The 20,764-nt window shown below is 42.9% G+C and overlaps 1 protein-coding gene and 1 long non-coding RNA gene across 10 annotated transcripts in view; one reads left to right on the top strand and one right to left on the bottom strand.

The window, feature by feature from the left end:
• The window catches only part of TENM3 (teneurin transmembrane protein 3), a 651,480-nt gene extending 635,538 nt beyond the window's left edge, over positions 1-15,942 (bottom strand). For 8 of the 9 annotated variants that reach the window (XM_070068313.2, XM_089325515.1, XM_070068315.2 and 5 more), the window contains exon 1: positions 15,814-15,942. The gene's annotated coding sequence lies outside the window, so the exon portion shown is untranslated. Of the gene's footprint in view, positions 1-15,227; positions 15,364-15,813 lie in introns of those variants that run through there. The other variant, XM_089325514.1, reaches the window with a different exon arrangement.
• LOC138848473 (uncharacterized) overlaps positions 15,788-20,764 on the top strand; it is a 75,497-nt gene continuing 70,520 nt past the window's right edge. The window contains exon 1 of the long non-coding RNA XR_011386291.2: positions 15,788-15,925. This is a non-coding gene — a long non-coding RNA (uncharacterized LOC138848473). The remainder of the gene's footprint in view (positions 15,926-20,764) is intronic.

The raw sequence follows: 20,764 nt of genomic DNA, 5'->3' as shown, positions 1-20,764 counted from the left end.
CCTGCCCCACTGCTGGCAGATGTGGCCATCTGGGGAGTAAAGCAGTGGATAGAAGATGGATCGATCTCTCTCTGTCTCTCCCTCTGTAACTCTTTGAAAATAAATCTTTAAAAAATAGCTCTTAAAATTCTCTAATTAAAAGTAAGTTTCTAGGTGATAACCTAGTAAACAACAGAAGCTCCATGACAACTTTTACCTAAATTAGAGAGCTAGCATAACCAGAAGTCTCACCACTGGAAGGCAGGTGTCACCATTCCTACACACGTGCACCTGTGCTCACACACATGATCAATCAGGCATTCACCACACACCTCAGCCCCCATGTTAAGGTCCCAACAAGCATTAGCTCATTTTATCTTTGCAACAGCCCAAATAAGCACATCAGCACAGTAACTTTATGGAGGTTAACCTAACCACAGGGTACACTATGGGACCTGAATTTCAGTCTCCAAAATACACAGAGAACTACACTGGTAAGCACAACATTACTAAAGGATGCTACTCACAATGACCAAGGTCACCACTGCCATCACCACCACCAGTATATCTACAGCATGCCAGGTGTCCCACATCACGTCCACAGGTTGTAACCAATCCCATAATTCAGAAGAAATGAGGCTCAGAGATGAAGTGTCTTTAACCAAGGGTCACACAGCAGGAAAATGACAAAAATGTCATGGATTTCTCTAGGTCCAGTGGCCAACTGGGCTACCACAAAATAATGGAAACCAGTTATACCAGTGGGATTTTATTGTTCTTTGCATGCAATTAGTGTAAAGGTTATGACTTAGTATGTCATATTTGAGTTTTTCTGTCTGGAAGAATCGATTATTTGGATTCAGGCACCAATCTAGCACTAGCAAAATACATATTTTAGTTATAGCTTGCTGTTGGAGTTCCCCCAAAATGATAGGTGTATTAAGGGTGTCAAGAGCCTAGTACTCAGTCCCTGGGGGACAGGAGGAGGAGATAAGGAGGGAGAGACCCAAAGCAGTTAGATGACAGGGCAAAAGGAAAGGCCTTAACAGCTACTGTCACTTAACCCTTTAATGCCTTGGCAAGAATAATGCTTACAGAAGGCTTGCTGGCAGCCTGGGTTTCTGTTTTAAAGCAAGAAAAAGTGTACTGCAAACTGAAAACATTTTCTTCTCCAAAATGGGTAGAGGAGGATGACATTTAAGATAATCCACAATCTGGACCCACGCTCTCTATCCAAGCTCATCACAGATTTCTCCATGGGGGATCCTCTCTGCTCCAGTCCTACTGCTCATCCACAGTCTCCCAAATACATAATGCAGATCTCTGCATCTCTATCACAGGTTGCAAACTGGTGGCCCAACTGCCAAACCCAGGCTGCCGACGTGTTTTGTTTTATCTGTGTGTTTTGTGTGTTGTGTGTTTTTTTGCAATGAGCCAACATTTTAAAATCTAGAGATTTCACATAATTCATATTCTGGCATTTCTCAAAAAAAAAAATCTCACAATCTGGCACCATTAGGTTTTACCCTCCCATGGCAACAACTCGTCGAGGTGCCATGTGCTGGCTCCTGCTGGATGAAGCATGCGCCCCTGAGTGCACAGACCCCACCACTCCCTCCATCTCTCAAATGCTGAGACACTGTCAACACCATTTTATCATCAAACTTGCTCTGTTGTTTCCTAACAGTAAAGACCTATTTCTCTATACCAAAGTTTTTCTTTTCGATAAAGGACAAATCAAAGACAAAATAAACTATATATTCCAAGAAATATGAAAACACGTGTATCTATAGATGTGAAGATTCAATACACATATATCCCATCTCATTCATCAAGGACACCTGCTAGCATTAGGAACTGTCCATGAATTAAGATTCACACTGTTGAGCTCTTTGTTGCTCACTGTTTCCCTCCCTTGGAGTCCCTCTACCTTTTCTGGTCAAACCCCTGTCTTTCTGCAGAGATCCACAGTATACAGCCATATCCTCTGTCCTCGTCTAAACATTGCCAGTTCTTGGTTGGAACTACATACAGGCTGAGCAAACCTAACCCAACAAATCCTACATCTGAAATGCTCTGAAATCAGAACCTTTTTGACCATTGACATGACTATCAAACAACTTAAGGGGCAGGGTTCAGCTTAGTGGCTAAGATGCTGCTTGGGATGTCCACATTCCATATTGGAGTGCCGGGGTTTGAGTCCCTGCTCCACTCTCGATTCCAGCTTCCTGCTAATGTGCACTCTGGGAGGTAGCAGGAAACAGCTCAAGTGAGTGAGTGCCTGCTTCCCTGGACTAAGTAACTGGCTCCTGGCTCTGGCCTTGCCGCTCAATTGGAGAAGTCTATGCTTATACACCAAACTCTGTGAAGCTCCAAATTCAGAAATACCTCTGGTCTCAAGCATTCCAGGTAAGAGGTACACAGCCTGTACATCTATCAGGTGAACCACACTTCTACAACTTGAGCAGTGCCAGGTGTTGACCCAAATCTAGAGGCCACAGACCCTTTTATGGAGAGGAGCTCTGATACTGATGTAGAGTGAGGGAAGATTTCACTCCCACATCAATCATTTACGGATGGACTCCTCAGGGCCAGGCACTGTGCTAGCAGCTGGGGCCGAGGGCAGAAGGGTCTCTGCTTTCACAGGGGCTGTGGGCAAGTGCGGCACATTTTGCTGCATGATTCTACAGGAAAGGAGGCAAAATGGTAAGTCTTTGCTTTCCCAGGTCTTTGGCTTCCAACACACCATTCTGTGGGGTGTTCACGGCCACGGGTGGGTGGGGAAGGCAGGTTAAAGACTGTGCTCCAATTCCCGCCACTCGCTATGCTGTTCCACAGCAGCATGGCTGTCCTGTGCGATCAGTGCCTCGGGACCTTCTCGAAGTCTCACGGTGGTTCAAGGCACTGCTAAAGTCTGTATGTTTCAGGAAGGGTATGCTGGAAGCATTAGTTTCAGCATCACCCGCTGCATCCATTCTCTGGCACTCCCAAAATCCATAAGCCATGAGAGTGAGATCTGATCAAAGTAGTAATTCTTCCATTCTCTCTCCTTTCTTAATAACCTTAATGACTGTTATGTCTTTACATTGAGCCTCAACTCCAAATGAAAACTTCCTAGGGGTCTGAGTTCATGTCTTCTATCTCCTAATCTTCCCCAGGATGCAGCTGCTTGGACACATGAGTGCTAACAAAGCACACGGGGTTTGATTTAAATGTACAGGGAGAGGAAAAATGGCTGCAGAAATAAATAAGGCAAACATTAAAGCTGCATGTTCAAATCAGGGTAGAGTCTTACTATATTTATACAGTCTCATATTTTATAAGTTCATTGGCAGGGGTTCATTAATTTCTAATATAGTAAATATAAAAGGTAAATAATTCAAGCTTTGACTCACAGTATGTTTCTCACCCTGAACAATTTTCAAAAGTTTCCCCAAAGCCATTGTTTTTCCTACCTGGCCTTACATTTTGGATGCATTTTCCCATTGCCATTATGTTCCCATGAGAAGTACTAGAAAAATGAAGGACCATGACGGGTCTTCCTTTTTCAAAACAGCCCGATTCCTCCCACCCCTCAGCCTGCCCTCCGTATACTCCCAAGAATTTTCATCAGCAACAGATATTCTCTAGAAACCCTCCCCCCCCCCAAAAAAAAGACAAAGAAAACAAAAATATGTTTACACATTGTGCTTCTGACAACTAAAAATAGTAAGTACTGAACTTGATCATTTTCTACACTCCTCTAATCTCAAAATATCTTTACTTGTGACCATTTTGTTGTGTAAATAATAATGCAAGTAAGTGTGCAGAATTTTCTCTAAAAAGCACTTTCTCTAATGTCTACAAAGTTAAACCACCATACATGTGGGTGTCTGTGTGACAGCAATCATTCTCCAACTTGGCCCATCAAATTAAATGGAAGTGTCTTGCCAGAATATAACATTTTAATAGCTTTGTAAAAAGTGGAAAATTATATTTTGTTTAGAGTTTAAGGTTTGATAACATTTATGAAAATGACCTAGGGTAACCACTTGATTCACTGATTCTCAGCTGCATAAAAATGAACTTGCCTTAGAAAAATTATTAAATATTTGTGAGGTTTTTTTTTTTTTTTTTTTTTTTTTTTTTTTTTTGCTTAACATCAAGTAAGACAGATTTCTGTGTTTTAATACTTGCAATTCTTCCTAATAACCACTGGCATAACATTTTTACAACTAATAGATTTGTCTGTGGATCAACACACAACACAGATCTGCTCTCCTTTTTAACCTTCCTTCAACATTGATAGAAAGCGAGTTGCACAAAACACATATAATTACATCTGCAAAAACAAAAAAAATTCTCAAACAGCTGTGGAAACAGCAAAGATTAGAATCTGATAGTGGCTTAGCATAATGAAGAAAGGGATTGTAAGGGTTCAGCTACAGAGCTGATGAAAGACGGAAGGAAACCCTGCTCTTCAAAATCCTTAATCTGTATTCCTTCTAAACACTAAATTAAAACACAAATATTCTAAGAACTGTAAACAGTCACTGCATAAATAATGTGTTTCAATCAGACAATCATATAAAGTTATGTATCAACATGTGTGTTCTACTAGCAATAGCCTGGAAATCTGGACATCATTTACCTAAAATACTGAAAGTTTTAATTAAATTCATTTTCTTTTAAAAAAATCGCAAAAGAATTGAATTTTAGTTAAATCTACCTAGTTTCTAGGTCACAGTGTTTATTTTTTTAACCTATTTATACCAGTTATCACAGTACACAATCCTTTATTAGTCTTTGAATTAATCATTATCAGTGATTGTATCTTTTAAAATAGTTTTCTTAATATAAATACTTTCAATTTAAGAACAGAAAACAATTTTTAAATTTATATAAATTTAAAAACATAACTCAGAACAGAAATATGATCATTCTGAAGAAAATCTTTTAAAGTTGATAATATGCTTCAAAAAGCATAGAAATATCAGAAATACTTAAACTGTAATGAAAATTTACTGTACTTCCTCACTTTGCAATTTTTACAAGAAACTTTACTGCTGTTTTTAAACTTCTAGAAGCTGGTAGACTAATAGGAGCCATCTATTAAGATAAATTAATTATCCATAATAAATTATTCTTTCTTATGCAGCATTACTTGTGTTTTACAACTAAAATGTCTCAACCGACTTTTTTCAGTTTTTAATTATCTTCTATTTCACTGACACTGTCTAAATGAAAACTGACACAATTATAAGCACAGTCTGGCCATTTAATTTTTCATATATTTCTTTGACCAAAAAGGGTCTAATTAGAACATGACATTTGTAGCAAACACTCTTTGCAAGAGATTGTTCATTCTAAGTGGGAATATGCTCACATATCACATTCTCACTTTCTTTAAAAATAAGGAAGCATGCTCACTATTTTACGAACATGTTCCTAGAAAATTAAATATGCTATCTTACGTACGTGTCCATGGGAAATTAACCCTCACACTGGTAGATTCAATGGCTTCATTTTTATATGTCACTGTTTTCTTTCTCAAGTTGCTTTCAGTATTACTAATAAGGGGAAAGCGTACAGAGAACTTCCAGGTCATCAGCTCGGCAGATGGTACTGATACACGTGCTACTGAAATGACTCGGCACTCCACAAAAATCAACGCGCTGGTCATGTGGAGGGAGTGGAGAGGCGCCCTTCAAAACTTTTCGGGCTTTGTGATCTTCAGACAAAATATTAATGGCAGGATTTCCAGAGCGCAATCTATTCATACTTCTAAACTAAAATTCTACATAAGTATTAGATTTAGGAAAGGAACCAATTAACTTTTTAGAGGAAATGAAATCATGGCCAGCTACTCTAGTGCTACTTGATAAAACTATTGCACAATAGATTCTGGGATCACAGATTTAAGGGAGAGTGTATAATCCTTCATCAAAGAGTGGCAGCTTATCCACAAAGCTTCCTATTCCTGATGGGCTATTCTTTTAAAAGTAATAACGAGGACTTAAAAACTATGTAACACTCTTCTACCAAAATTAGCCATTTATAACAATGATTCTTAATCCTAAAAGGACCAGAACCTCACCCAGAAAATCTTGAGATACTTTCTGCTGGGACGAAAAAAAAGCATAATGTGCAGTCATAATTTACATTTAGTCCTAACTCAAGTGGTTATGTTCTAGACTTAAAATTAAATGATAAAAAAATACCTAGAAGGTATAACCTTTTTAAGAGAGAAAAATAATTAAAAGACCCCTAGAAGGCTTACATTAATAACATTTTCCCAAGACTGAGAACTATTTATACTTTGCTTTCTTCAACATTTAAAATTTTCAAAGTGAATTATATTATATAGCTTTTTCTAAGCTCAAGTGGTAATTATACAACCAATTCACATACCTGATATCATATTTAAATGAAATACATGATACATTAATGATTTGTTTTAAGTTAATTCACATTAGCTTTTGCTGATAGCTAAATATAAAATCCACCAAACTTAATATGTTAAAATTCCCACCTGCAGTACAATACAGCTTTAAAAGCTACTTTGATCAGATGATGTGAGTGCAATCAACTGATGGCATCTCGTAGCACAAGCTCCCATTCCTCTCCTTCTGATCTCTCAAACTCCTGCATAGGGACACCAAACTATTGTATTTGAAGGTGTGGATTCTACCTTGAAGAAAAAGAGATTAGACCTCTGTCATGGCTATCCTGACTGCTAATGTCATACTTAAATGAAACCCAAGATTAGACTAACTTTACTGAAATCAAACCAGCATGCCAAGAACTGATGCATCTATAATTTTAACATTAATTTTACAAATGCATTCATGTTGTGTGACTTTATAATAGGAATATATCATTCACTGTCCATATTTATAATAAATAACTTCTCGGTTATACATGTGCATTTAACATACATATGTCTTGCTGACATTTCTCCAACTGTTTAAATTATGTAAAATGTGATATCAATTAAGATATTTTTATGATGTTTTAGAACACTAGTGCATCATAGATATCTGATCATCTTTTTTGGCTTCATTACAAAGATAAATTTGAGTTGGTGTATGTTTTAATTACTAATATTTTTTAATTCCTAAATTACAGACCCTAGAGCATGCTATCCATATAAAGAAAAAAATATGACCTTCCATAATTAGTGGAAAAGCATAAAAGACAGAAGCAGTAACTGTAAATAATTCAAATAATTGAGCTTATTTAGAAACATCTTTAGTAAAACAATATTTGAATTTGAAAATATATTTAAGTAGATATTTTCTGCTTCAGAGTACATTTTTAACTCAAAGGTATGCTTTAAATCCTTACATGTAGGATGTATAAACTAAATTTAATTTTAAAGTGATGTGTTTTGAGTTGATATTTTCCCTTAAGTTACAATACCATGTAAATACTATGCCATCTACTACCACAGGAATGAAAAAGAATGCAGAAAATTACATTATGATCAAAACACGGGATAAGAAACAGTGTAAAAAGTACTTCATCTTTAGTAAAGAATCAAAGATCCTGCTATATATGTAAATTTTTAAATTAGTAACACTTAAAACAATCATATTGGGAAATCAACTCAGTAAACCAATATAGTTTATAAAACATTTTGTAACAGCAGAATTTTCCCATTCAGAGATTGTATATCCCTAGGACAAAAGCAGTCACTGAGGAGAAATTTTGCTTCCATGTTCCAACCACAGAAATCATGATATTCTGTCCATATTAGACAAGAAAAAGTTAAGGAAGCATAAAAATTACTCTGAAAGTGGGGTTCATTTCTCAGTTGACAGGTGTATCTTACCTCTGAGGAGTAACTTTAATTTCTGCCTAAATTAAAGTTTATCTTAAACGTTAAATCCGCTCACCCATTCATGGGAGAAAAAACAAGTTGAGAGTCAAGTTCAAGTAGAAGTCTCTTACAAGTATGGCACAGATGGACAGCGTCTGTTCTCATCACTGGAGGACAGCACCCTGGCAGGAGCTCTCGAAACTTCACACCTTTCTGAACGCAAATTTATGGACAGCTGTCTAAGGCTAGAAGGTCTGATGATTTTCAAGTGCTTTCCTGATTTTTCTGGAATGTTTCTTAAAGTATTAGCTAAGAAGAACTGGGTTAACATTTCAGCTATTTTGATGGTGCCAAGTTGTTTCTCCAATTATTACTATCCTACTATCCCTGTCAAGAAGAATACCTTATTTTTCTGACAATCAAGACACAAAATATACTATCTGCAATAGCACAGTGAGTCGCATATCTAAAATTATTAAGTTATTACTTACTTGTAATATTTTAACCTACATGAGCATTATTCTCCTAACATAAAATTTATAACTTTCATTTTTTGCATATAGACATAGGAAAACAAAGTAACACTGTTCAAGATATGTTGCTAGTTTTTTTGGTTTTTTTTGGTTCCATTCCTAAGAGGAAAAAAAAAAATCACAGATTTGTTCTTCAGGAACTATAGAACTGACAGTTTTCCTTTGCTGGAAGTTATTATAAATTTGGAAGGAAATAAAATTTACAGCTGTCTTCTCCTGGTCTGTGATTAGTTTAACTGACAAGCCCTATCTCAGTTTTTATTTTTTTAAAAAAGCCATTTAAAAGATTCGGTCTCTTGCCAATATTTTCCATCTACATGTTGACAAATTCCAAATTCTCCAATAGAAGCATCAGCATAGATGTTACACTTCAAAACAGTATTTGGTACACTGAACATAAAGAACAGACATACTTTGCAATACACCTACTTTTATAATTATCCAAATAAACACATCCCAATATTAATACATTCACATGTGCTTTGTGCAAACCCATTAAAATACTTTACACATTTCCTTTATAAATAAAATTAAAACGAGTCCATCTTGTCGTCTTGCTCTGTGCACAACATACCTTGCAGTGTGTAGTCCAAGTACAGTAGCTCTCCTAACAGGGTTCTGGGGTGCAGGAGCCAAAGCTGCACACAATAGGAGCACTGGAATGGCTCCTCAGTGAGGACTTCTTTGGAAACGCCCCTGTTAGCAAAGAGACACCTCCTCACGCTAGTGAGGGGTCCACAGAGCTAATCACCAAGCATTAGCAGAGCTGAATTTATGAGGATACCACCCACTCTAATTTTACGAAGTACCTTCTCTTTCTTTGCTAGGGCAGAAACCACCAATCCCCGTCACCCTCCTAGCTCAGAGGGGCTTCACTAGATCCAAATACAGTAACGGTAGCGTGAGGCGCCTCAGGAAGATGGTCATTCCCAAGCTGCGATTTCTTTCTAAATTACGGCAATCTGAAGAGGGATGAGCACAAGAATTCTGGCAAGTACAACCAAGAACTGAGGGAATGACAGGGGGACTACAACATACACTGATTAAAAGTCCCATCGTTGAAGAGAGGTGACTTTTGGAAGTCACTTTCCAAGTGGTCTTTGTAACTCATCAGACTGAGATCTTTGCCAAGTCTCTATATAGAAAATCAGAACTTGGCATTCAGCCCATATATAAGACAGTGCATTTATAAAATAAAGTTATTAATACATTTTCTTTTTCCATTCATTTAAAGAATTCCATATTATTCAGAATTTCTTGGAATTTTATAAACTGATATTCTAATTCTAGTGTCAGGATTTAAAATGCATATTCTTAAAAGTGGAAAAATTGATAAGTTAATTTTCTTCTGTACTTACCCAATTAACTTAAACGACAAAATCTGCCCTCTAGACTGTGCTTCTTGTCAAACACACTTCTGCACACAGAAAACACTCAAAGGAACACTGCTCTTTATAAAAGACGTTCTATTCACATTCTCTCTTCTACCTCTTCTCTCTTATCTCCCTCTCCTTCCCTTCCTTCTCTTCCTCCTTTCCCCATCTCCTTTTGGTTTTGAGGCAGAGACCCAGCAGACCCATTTATAAAACAGCTGGTTATTATTAAATAATATGATTCTGCCCCAGGGCAACTAAATCCCATCATCCTAACTCTAGCTCATCCACTAGCAGAAGCAAACCATTCCACAATATTTGAACATACCTTCTCAATACACAGAACCCACAATGACTTTTACAGACTATATAAGTTGTACAGTTTTACATCATTGAATTCAAGTGTGAATATACACACTGATTTTCCGTAACATTTCATTTTCAAAAGGTATTATCTATTTTGTTTTTGTTGCTGTTTTGTGTTATATATATATATATACACATATACACCCTAAACTAGAGGACTATAGATGTGGGGAAAAATGTTTTTTTTAAAAAAAAAAAAAAGCCACATGTCCACTAGTGATAATCAAATCCTAAACTGAAAAGAGTATAACCACAGTTTGGTGCTACATTACATATTACACATGCTCCTAAACGTATTAGAACCACCCATTATCTGAAGGAAGTCAGACAACTCAGTTAAGACTGCCACCTATCACAAAACTGTTTGAAAAGTCAGTGCAACCCGATCTCCAGCTCATCTGATTCCAAGAAACTATCAACACATCAGTACAACCTCCTTCACTATTTTTATTATTATTATCAATTATTATTCTATGATGCAGTTTCAAACATCTACTCATACAATGTGCCAGCACATTCTGTGACACTGACATGAATTTCCACAGTGGTTCAAGTAGAAACAGACAGGTTTGAGAAGATTACTATCATTGGCAAATTCTATGTAGCAGGTCTAGCTACCTCAACACCTGAGTTATTTAATCAAAATCGTAGAAAAAAGGAACAAAATCCTTTCAAGTAAATGAGTACTACTGTGGCTTAGGTCTATAAAAAATTTCTGATAGCATGCTTCTGCATTTTAATTGTTCATATTCTAATACTTTGTAAAAGGGATTTTAAGTGCTTTACTTTAGCATTTAAAACTGTTTTGAATGAAAGCTTTAAACCAAGAAAAATACCAATCCAGTGCCAATAATATATCATTACAGAGAAGAAAATTCAAATGTAACAAGAGAAACAGTGGCTACCAACTCTTTTATTCCCTGAAAGTAAATAACAATGTCAGTGGTGGAAACTTTACACACAGTATAAAGCTGTTACATTTCTTCAGAAATCCTATACAGTACAAATATGCTAAGAATACTTATCTATTTTAAGTCTTATAATCCATGCATTCCGTATTTTATTATATGGAACTACAATGCAATATATGGACCAAGAAAATTTTAACATGGTCCTTCAGAGGAGAATAAAAAGCTGACACTGACCAGATACAAGTAAGAAATAAATGCAAGTAAATCAGCAGGGTCCATAATATTCCCCATCTTTCCACGTTTCCAATAAGGAATTGCCTCCATATGCATTACCTTTCATTGTCAGGATTATACCTTTCATTGTCAGGATTATACCTCCCATCTGACAAAATAAATTTATAATACATGCACAGGATATGCATCTGTAAGTCTAAGAAATCCCTGGAAAACTCAACTAGAATGTTGAAGTAAACAAAGAATAAGCTTAGATGGGTAACGAAGACCATTTATGACTCAAAGGCCATAAAATCCTTTGATGAGAACAAAGTATACCTCCAAATATATTGTATTTGGGGGTAAAGACAATTTTAGTTGAAAATGTATTAATGAACTGCTTCTTCCTGCTGTTTGTGATTGCTTGAAAAACTTCAAATTAGGAACTTTTCCAAAAGGATATTTTAATTATGAGAAGTAACATTTTCAAACTCATACAAGGCATCACACTTGTTTGGAAACAAATGACTTCTCAAGATGGAGACGTATTACTATCAATCACCAACAAGTTAATTCCACATAATAAGGCAGGTTTGGATGCAAACTGATCCATTGTGGAATACTGTATCTAAAATTGATTACAACAGCACTCAAAATGAATGCAGCCCTCCAAACCACGTCTTTGCTCAGAAACATTAATCTCAATTAGAAGGAGAGCTTCATAATGATAATGCTTGGTATAAAAAAGTATAAAATAAATCAGGTTTTATAAGACACAACAATTAATCAGTTTTCAGACTAAAATGATTTTCTTTTTTTTTTTTTTAAGCACAAAATTTACATCAAGGCTCTTCAAACCAGCTGATATCTCCAAAATTAGTTTTAAATGTGTTCTAAAAGAAATTTACATGAAATAAATTTTAAAACTTGGTCATTGCAACTTTTAAATCTCATTGCATTATCGTGGATAATGTAATATGTCTTTTCAGTACACTTCTTTATCCCAAATGCTGTGTTCAATTTTTCTCTGGACTACCACTCTATGAAAAAAATGAACACTGATTTCAACTGAAAATTCAAAGGAATGGATAACTAGTTGTGGATCAGAGAAAGAAGTTTGCTGGCAAATCATTATATTCCATGTTCATAGCCTCAATATAAGTATAGAAATCAGCCCTTAAAGTCAAAATGGACATCTGACTATCAAATAAAACCCTAGGTCATGAGCAAGGTGTGACTGAACCTGCTTCACAGCTCAGCCGTCAGACAAGGGCTGCTGCTGTATACACTAATTCACAGAAGTGTAATACGTGGGTGACATTCATCTGCCACCCAGAAACCAAAATGTTAAAGAGTACAATAAAGCTTAATAACAAGCACGATACATGTAGGTATTGAAATAATCAATGTTAATAAACTAACAAAGTCGACTTTACGGCACTTGTATCTCAGACGATGATCATGCTTCGGACTTACTTCTTAATATCATAGCAAGTAGGATCAACTTGAGCATTTCCAAACACACTTTCGCTGCTACTGCAAATGTCTCATTTCTTGTACATCCAGCCCAACACTGATTCCGTGTCCCTGACAGGTCACTCTGCTCATAGGGCTCGCCACACCATACACTTTCCTCTGGTTTCTCATTTGCTTGACTCTTTACAAAAAGAATAATTACTCTTGGCTCTCAGAAGCTAAGTAAGAAAGATTAGCATGAACTTACTAACTGGATCAGCATTGTTCAGTTAGGTTTCCTTTCTGAATAAATTTAAAACTTTTCACTCTATTTAGGAGCTTTCCTCTATTCAAAGATAAGCACCCTTATCTTTCTTTGTCTTCTCCCTAATAAAGCTAGTTCCCTTTTCTCACCGAAAGACTGATGACACGCCTTCAAGATCATAGTAAGAAAAGCCTCTATAATTTATCTAAAGCAGCATTGCTTTCTAGAAAATAAACAGCCATATAAAATGATTCCATTTATAAAAATAACCAATCACCACCCTACTACAAACCTATCTGCTTTATTTCAAATAATAAAGCAATCCTCATTTAGGGTTGATATTCTCTGCCTGATTTAATGCTGTTGGCATAGGTACTCACATGGTTCTCAAAATACATAAACACCAGCATAGTTATTAGTATAATTGCATTTCTTATAAAAACTGCACAGTGTATACAAAACACTTATCTGTCTTATTCGAAGGAACTTTTTCTAATACTATCTGTTCTTTTTAAAAGTTCTCTAAAATCAGATAGTTTTACTATTAGAAAAAAACAGTACCTTTAAGTGAGAGGAATATTAAAATTCGTGCTAAAAAAAAAGAGGCAAGATTAAGGAAAATACAACAGGAAGAGAGATACACACAATCCTGAAATACACAATAGAATAACTAACCTCATTATAAACCCCTATCTTTGAAGTATTTAAGAATAATTTGTGAATGCCATGACATTTTAAAGTGGGATTAGCAAGTCTTATTACTGAACTAACCTCTCAGTTAGATCAAGAATTAAATATTTGCTCTGCATTTAGAATCACAAATCGAAACTTTCAAGGCTCATACAAGAATTTCATATATTAAGAAATCCAAGCCAAAAGTTGTAGATTATTAAAATTGTATTAAGGAAAGTGCAAAGCGAGATTGCTGGGGTATTTACAAAATCTTGTGTTTTAACTGAAATATTAAAATGCATAATGAATTACAATTATACAGGTACTCCGCATTCCAAACTCTTCCTGTTATACTAGAAAGACTACAAACACCTCTCCAACTAGGCACCCGGGGAAAGGGGTGTGCATTGTATTTTAAACACATTCAACAAGGAATTCAAATCACCAAGTTCTGTTCATTGGCAATCCCATCTTTTGGCGGTGCTCTTCCAAGATTTCCAAAGATGGTACCCCTGCTTTCTTTCTTTTTTCTTTTGACAACAGACGGGAAAGGGAAAGCCTGAATATATTTCTACTTTTAGGGGAAAGACCACCCAGCGGATTCTGCCAGAGTCTAAAATGTGTGACAAGTACACTGTCAGAAGAGAAGGAGAGCCTGATGAAGCGACTCCTGTTCTCCAGTATACCAGCTGTCCAGGGCCCCGTACAACGTGGGGGACGGCTCTCACCCATTCATTGCCACGGTTACCTACTCAAAAGTACCTGCAAACTTTTCTCGTGCTGGAAATTGACTTCAGATGTATTTGCTGTCTCACTCGGGGAGATTACTGTTACCCTTTCTGCACAACAAAAAATTAACAAGTCATCATTATAACTACCTTAAAAGTGAGACAGTGAGAGGGGAATCCAAACCGCATCCTAAGATGCTCAGCCAAGATCAAGCTGGACCATCCCGGCTCAACCCTAACCTCCGCGCCACAGGCACTTGGGCTGAGTTGCAGACTCCCACGTCTGTTACTTTTTTTTCTTTTTTTTTTTTTTTTAAATGCCAGTTCCGAGCATTCCTGCTGTTGTTGCTTCCAGCCCCATCCCGAGTTTCCAGATCAAGTTTCAGTGGCGATCCACCACTCCCCACACCATCCCTGAGCCTACTCCTTCCCTCGCTCCGGTCCAACTCAGAAGCTTCTCTGCACTTGCCCTGAGGGGCTCACAGCTCCGGGAAGCCCTCACGGGATCCACTCACACCCGCTCTCGGAGTGTGCAGGGCCCGGTATCATCACGCGGGGGCGGGGGGCAAGACCGCCAGGACTCCCTGCCCCGCGGGAGCGCCCGGCCGCTGGGCTGCCTGCCTCCGGGAAGGAGCCCGGGAGCCCCGCTGCCCGGTTTGTGGGCAGCGGCTCGGGACAAGTTCCCACCTGAGGTGTCAGCGGCGAGGGAGGGGCGGGGACGCGGAGGCCGGCCCCGCGGCCAGCCCGCACTCTCAGGGGATGCTCCTCCGCCCCACTGGGCTGGCCGGCGGGCGGCCGCCTCGCCGAGCAGCCGGGAGACTGCGCCGTCCCAGCCAGCCCGCCAGCCCGCCCGGCCGCTCCCGGCGCCGCGGCCCGGGCACTAGGACCCCAGAAAGGAAAGAGGGCGCGCCGGCGGCGGCGCCGCACTTACCGCGCTCCGCTCGCCCGCGCCGCCGGTCGCTCCCCGGCCGCAGCCGCCGCGTCCACCGGAGCAGCGCGCACACCCAGCGCCGGGCCAGATTCAAAGACCGGGGCCCGGCGGGTGGGCGCGGGGGGCCGGGGCCGAGGGGAGGGGAGAACAGCAAGTGTTACAACTTCCTCCCTGCCCTGCGCCGGCCGCGGGGCCCGGGGCCGCGGCGAGGGGAGGGCAGCGCGCGCCGAGCGCCAATGAGTTCACTTTCTTTTTCTCCCCCGCGCTCCCCCTCTCCCTTCCCGCCGGCCCCCTCCAGCCTCCTCCGCGCCCGACCGGGCCGGCCCGGAGTTTGCGGTGCCCGGCCCGGGGGGGCGGGAAAGGTGGAGGAGAAGGAAGAGGAGGGAGAGGTGAGGCGGCGCGTGGGGCGCTGTGCCAGGGAGCGGCATCCAGGACCGTAATTGTGCGCCGGGGGACGAGCCAGGCCGAGTGTGCCCGAGACCAGGCGCGTCCACGTGTCCGCGTGTGTGTGTATGTGTGTGTGTGTGTGTGTGTGTGCGCGCACGAGCGAGCAGGAGAGCGAGCGAGCGAGGAGAGGGGAGCCTACCATGCCTTCCCCCGGTGCGGATCGCGGGAGAGCCCAATCACAGGGCGACCGGCCCGGCGCTGATCATTTATAATCCTTGACTCCTCCGCTCCGCCACTTGTCAAGATGACAGGTACTTTATTTCTTCTTCTTCTTTATTCAAAAAAAAAAAAAAAAAAAAAAAGGAGAGAGAGAGATTCCCTGTTTAACGGCCTTTTTCTGTCAAATGGGATTTGCCGGACTGAACCACGTCCGCCGCCCCTCCCTCTCCCGCTCCCTCCCTCCCCGCGGCCGCGTCGGGCCCGGGAGAGCGCCCAGGCTCCCATGCTGTGGCCAATCAGGGCCTCCACGACTCTCGCCGGGGCTTAGGGGTCATCCGTGAATAACACTTGGCGCTGAGGAATGGCTCCGGCCGGCCGGCCCGCCGGCCCGCCGAGGGCAGGCTCTGAGGAACTTAGCGGCCCGGGTGTGCGAGCCGCACGCTCCCGGGGCCCGGTGCGGGGTACGTGCGCGGTCCGCGCCTCTGGGCGGGGGAGCAGGGGACACTGCCCGGGACGTCTGTGGCAAACACTCCTCTGTGTGAAGCGAACGTCTCACCTGCTTAGAACACTACTTTCCTTCATCTTCCCGAGGGTGGGCATTGCGAGTCAGCCGACGAGGGGGAGTGCCGGACGCCGGCGGGAAGACGGACGCCGAGGCAGGAGGGGGTCCTGCGCGGTGTCCACCCGCGGCGGGCAGCCCGGCCTTTGCAGAGCGCCTCCGAGTGACCTATGCCTGCCCTCCCACAGATTCCTCTCTAGCGTCCGGGACTGAAAAGCGCAAGTGACCTTCGGACCGGGGAGGGGAACCCCTAAGCGCTCAGGCGCACATACCCCCTCAGCGCGTGCGAATGAGCGTGGGCCCCGGGTTCAAGTACTGCGAGCCCCACGCACGCACGCCCTGGCCGGGGGCGGGCTCTAAGTCCTCCACGGGCTCCACGCCCCCTCCTAATTACTCTCTGTCAGTTCTGCCCCTGACCCTGCCTCAACTTTGTTTGCCGGGGTGGCTGGATGGGGCGGGGGGGTGTTGGGGTGTTGACTGCTCTCCACTGGTCACAGCCACTTTCTACTCGCTCAGGTTCCCACCAAAACGCTAGCTCCCGGCTCGGCGGCTGCAGCCCCCCGGAGCGCACGAAGCCCCTCTGGGAGCTGTCTCAAGCGCGGGAAGTTCCCGCTGCAACAGTTTTCCTAACAAGCACCCAAGGAGCGCCCTGCGCGAAGCCGCTCTTTGGCTTGTGGGTTCTTTGCCACCTGCAGGCGCTTTTTTTTTTTTTTTTTTTTTTTTTTTTGGTCCACGAGCCGGCGGAGGCCCGAGAGGGGCGTGCGCGCGCCTGAGACTGCTGCGCGCTGGAGGCCCCTGTCCTCCCCTGGGACCCGCCGCCTACCCTGGGGGCGCGCAGAGCCGGTGCACCTGTGCTCGACGCGTGCTGGCGGGACAGGTGCGCTCTGAGCGTTCCCGCCCCACCTTCCACCTTCCACCTTCGAGCCTAGAGTTGCGCCCACCTGCAGCTAACTTGGCCGCAAAGAAATGGGCTTGTTTTATGGGGATCTACGCCCAGAACCAGAGGCGATCCGGCGTCCTGAACACTGGGATACCGCCTTCTAGGAGAGCCCGGACCTCTACGATAGCCTTTCAACAAGAAGTTTGGAGAGGAACAGATCAGGTTAAGAACCGGGACGCTCACATCCACAGCCTGAACCCCTCACCCCAGTTGCCCAGTGACCGAGCGCACCGCGGCTCGCCCAGCCAGCTCCCTCACGCGCCGACCCGGCCGGGCTCCTGGGGCGCTGGTGACGCAAAGCTCAGCGCGCGCTCCTTTCCTGGAACAATTTAGAGTTGCCCTGGGGTAGACTCGTCCCTCTCCTGCCACGGGAATTTAACACTTCATAAAGTATAAGGTGGTGGGGCCAGATAAATAATACACCCCCCCCCCGCTGAGCTGCTCTGAGTATCTTAAGAAAAGTTGTCAGTTATGAAGAGAAGCCCCCAGATAGTACATGATCATCACGCAACCTGCTTAAAACGTGCACCCTGACATAATCGGAAGGAAACGACCAGTGTGTTTCATAAAGCACTCTGTGGCCCAGTTCCCACAAAACCATTTGAGGATCCCTCTTCTTTCCTGCACCTTGCGATCTGGGGACACACGATGGAAAGGCTGCTCTAGCCCTCAAGCGGCCACAACTCAAGAGCTACACTGTGGGGCTGGGAACGGGCTGGGGGACAAGGCTTTCTGTTCTAGACCCCTCATTCTAGCTAATGCTGGTAACGAAGCAAACAATGGAACTCCCGTAAAACTTGGAAATGGTAATAAATCTTGCAGCTTGTCTCCAGCCCGATATCCTGGTCCGGGTGCTCAAAGTTTTCCAGCGTGTGGTGCTGAACATCGCACTCGGTGGATGCGGTTCAGAGAAAAAGCCTCCGGAACTCTTACTGCGGCCCCGTGCACTCTCGTGCAGGGCGGCGCTGGAAGACAAAGCGTGCAGGTGTCTCAACGTCTGCGAGGCGTAGCCTGTAATCCTCGCAGCTTATGTGTTTTGTTAACTTTGGGTCTTCACGGGGTGTTTTGCCTTTTTTTTCTTTCCTAACAAAGAAGTCCCATCATTTGAGGCCGTTAGGAAAAGCTGACGTCGTGCGGTGCCAAACTACACCCCACGGCTCCCTCCTCCAAATGCATCCCTGGAAAGCAGAGCAGCAGCTCGCTACGTGACCGTCAGGCATTCTGCCTCACTGCACTGGCGTCTGGGGAGCGCGGAGAGGGCGGGGAGTTCACGCCGTGCCCTCCGCAGCAATAAAAACTGGAGCAGGAAAAGAAATGCAAGATGTCGATTTCTCTTTTTTGCAAACCTCTGGCCGCTCACCGCACACTCCTACACCCGGTGTGGTTGGTGACTTGGCGGTGTTCGGGCAGCCAGTCGCGAACCGGATAACGCGACCGCGCTGGCAGCATCGCCCTCCCGTGGGCCCCCCTTGTCACAAACATATGGCAGCTCTTGGAAAAGACAATATGACTGAGCTTCCTTCGCACTCCCTGCCCCCTTCCCTGGAAATGCACGCCTGCGGCCTTTATCAGCCTTCAACAATTGGGCCGAACCTATAGGTACACTTCGAGGCAGGGGAGGACGCGCCGGCGCCTTCGGGCCAGGCTCTCACCTCCCTGCTGAGGCAGGGCCCGCGGCACCCAGCTTTGCAATGCCACCGACTCCCCCGGGAGCCAAACCTCAGCCCTGTCGCTCGGCACTCGAATGCGAGGCTTGTCCATTGGGGGCTCTCTGTCTTCCCTCCCTGTCCTAAAGATCCAGCCGGAGCTGAAGGGCCTGGTTGCCTCTGCGCGCGTGCACACACACACACACACACATACTCACACACACCTGGAGCTGAAGGGTCTGGTAGCCTCTGTACACACACACACACACACACACACACCCGAGGGCCTGGTAGCCACTGTCCACCCCACCTGTTCCCCCTGGAGGAAGCAGTCCATCTCTGTAAACACACCTCTTCTGATTTCTGAGACTTTCAGATGAGAAGAAGGGGAGCACCTGACATGCTGTCAAAGGAGACTTTCGGATGTCCCTGGACTCTGTAGGCATACTTTGGGCATATTCCATGTGCTCTAACAAATTGAGGTGGCACTGCTCCCACCCAAGGGACTCCAGGCACTGATGAATTGGAGGAAATGACCTTGGGAGCCAAGGCTCAGGCACCTAGAACCCCTGGATCATCCCTGGGAAGGATCAGGAAAGCCAATCATGGTAATACGTTCAACCTGAAAACTACATACATATAAGGGACCCCCTGAAATGAAGGCTAGAGGCTGGTAGTCCTTAAGAAAGGCTTGAGTTCCAGGCACCTGAAGGGTTTGGGTTCAAACACTTTGCATGTTGCAAGCAATTAACCTGGAGCAATTTGCACGCTTAAAACCTGCACCATACACAGCAATGTCCCAAATAGTCCTAAAGTTACTATCAGATTGTTGTTTTTCTCTTGCCAAAAATAACTTATTTCCCTTGGCTGTTAGATTGAGGGAAACTGTAAAACAAATATACTAATTTGATCACTGCCAAAGTCATAAAATTAAATGACTATTTGTAGTGGAAAATATGCTTTCATTATCTTAATTAAAGCAAGATAGGCCTCTCTCAATGCATACACATTTTGGAATCACTGAATGGGCTGGTGGTCAGACAAATCAACCTTTAAATGGGGCTCAACTTTTCCAGTACATTACTTTCAGTTCCGTTGCATAAACTGAGCTGGCACATGGCTCTGACCTTTGGGGATAAGGCAATTGTGGAACACAAACCAACTGCTGACTTGGCTTTGCCAGATCAACAAGGACCCCAAGTTTTGTAAAGGAGTTTGCATATGGGTGTGTTTCACATGTGGTGCTCTCAGTGTCAGTTGAGCTCCATCTTAGTGTTTAAAACTTCAATTATTTCACACTAAAAGATAGAACCTTTATCATTGTGATCATGGAGTGCCTTTTAAAACATGTTGTATTTTCTATAAATCACCTTTTAATAAGTCATATAGATTCATAGAGTGTATTTAACGCAGGCGCTTAGCTGTTGGCAAGGTTTATTGTAAATTAGTGACACATAGGTTTGGATAATATACAGCATCTTTAGATCATTCAGAGTCCAGGTGATAAATTAACTTGTAAATACAGTTAAGAATGTAGGCATCAAGGGGTAGCCTTCTAGCATAGTGGTTAAGACACTGCCTGGGACACCTGCCTCCCATATTGGATGGAGGATGTGCGTTCCAGTCTTGGCTCCACTCCTAATTCCAACTTCTGAGCAATGCAGATCCTGGGAGGCAGTATCAGTGTTGTCTCAAGTAGCTGGGTGTCTGCTACCATGTGGGAGACTCAGAATTCCTGGTTTCATCTTGGCCCAGCCCTACGGTTGTGGGCATTTGGGAAGTAAAC

Source organism: Oryctolagus cuniculus, chromosome 2 (genome assembly GCF_051225735.1).
Source record: "Oryctolagus cuniculus isolate XC-2025 breed Fujian yellow rabbit chromosome 2, ASM5122573v1, whole genome shotgun sequence".
NCBI lineage: Eukaryota > Metazoa > Chordata > Mammalia > Lagomorpha > Leporidae > Oryctolagus > Oryctolagus cuniculus.
This window is presented reverse-complemented; position numbering and strand designations above follow the sequence as displayed.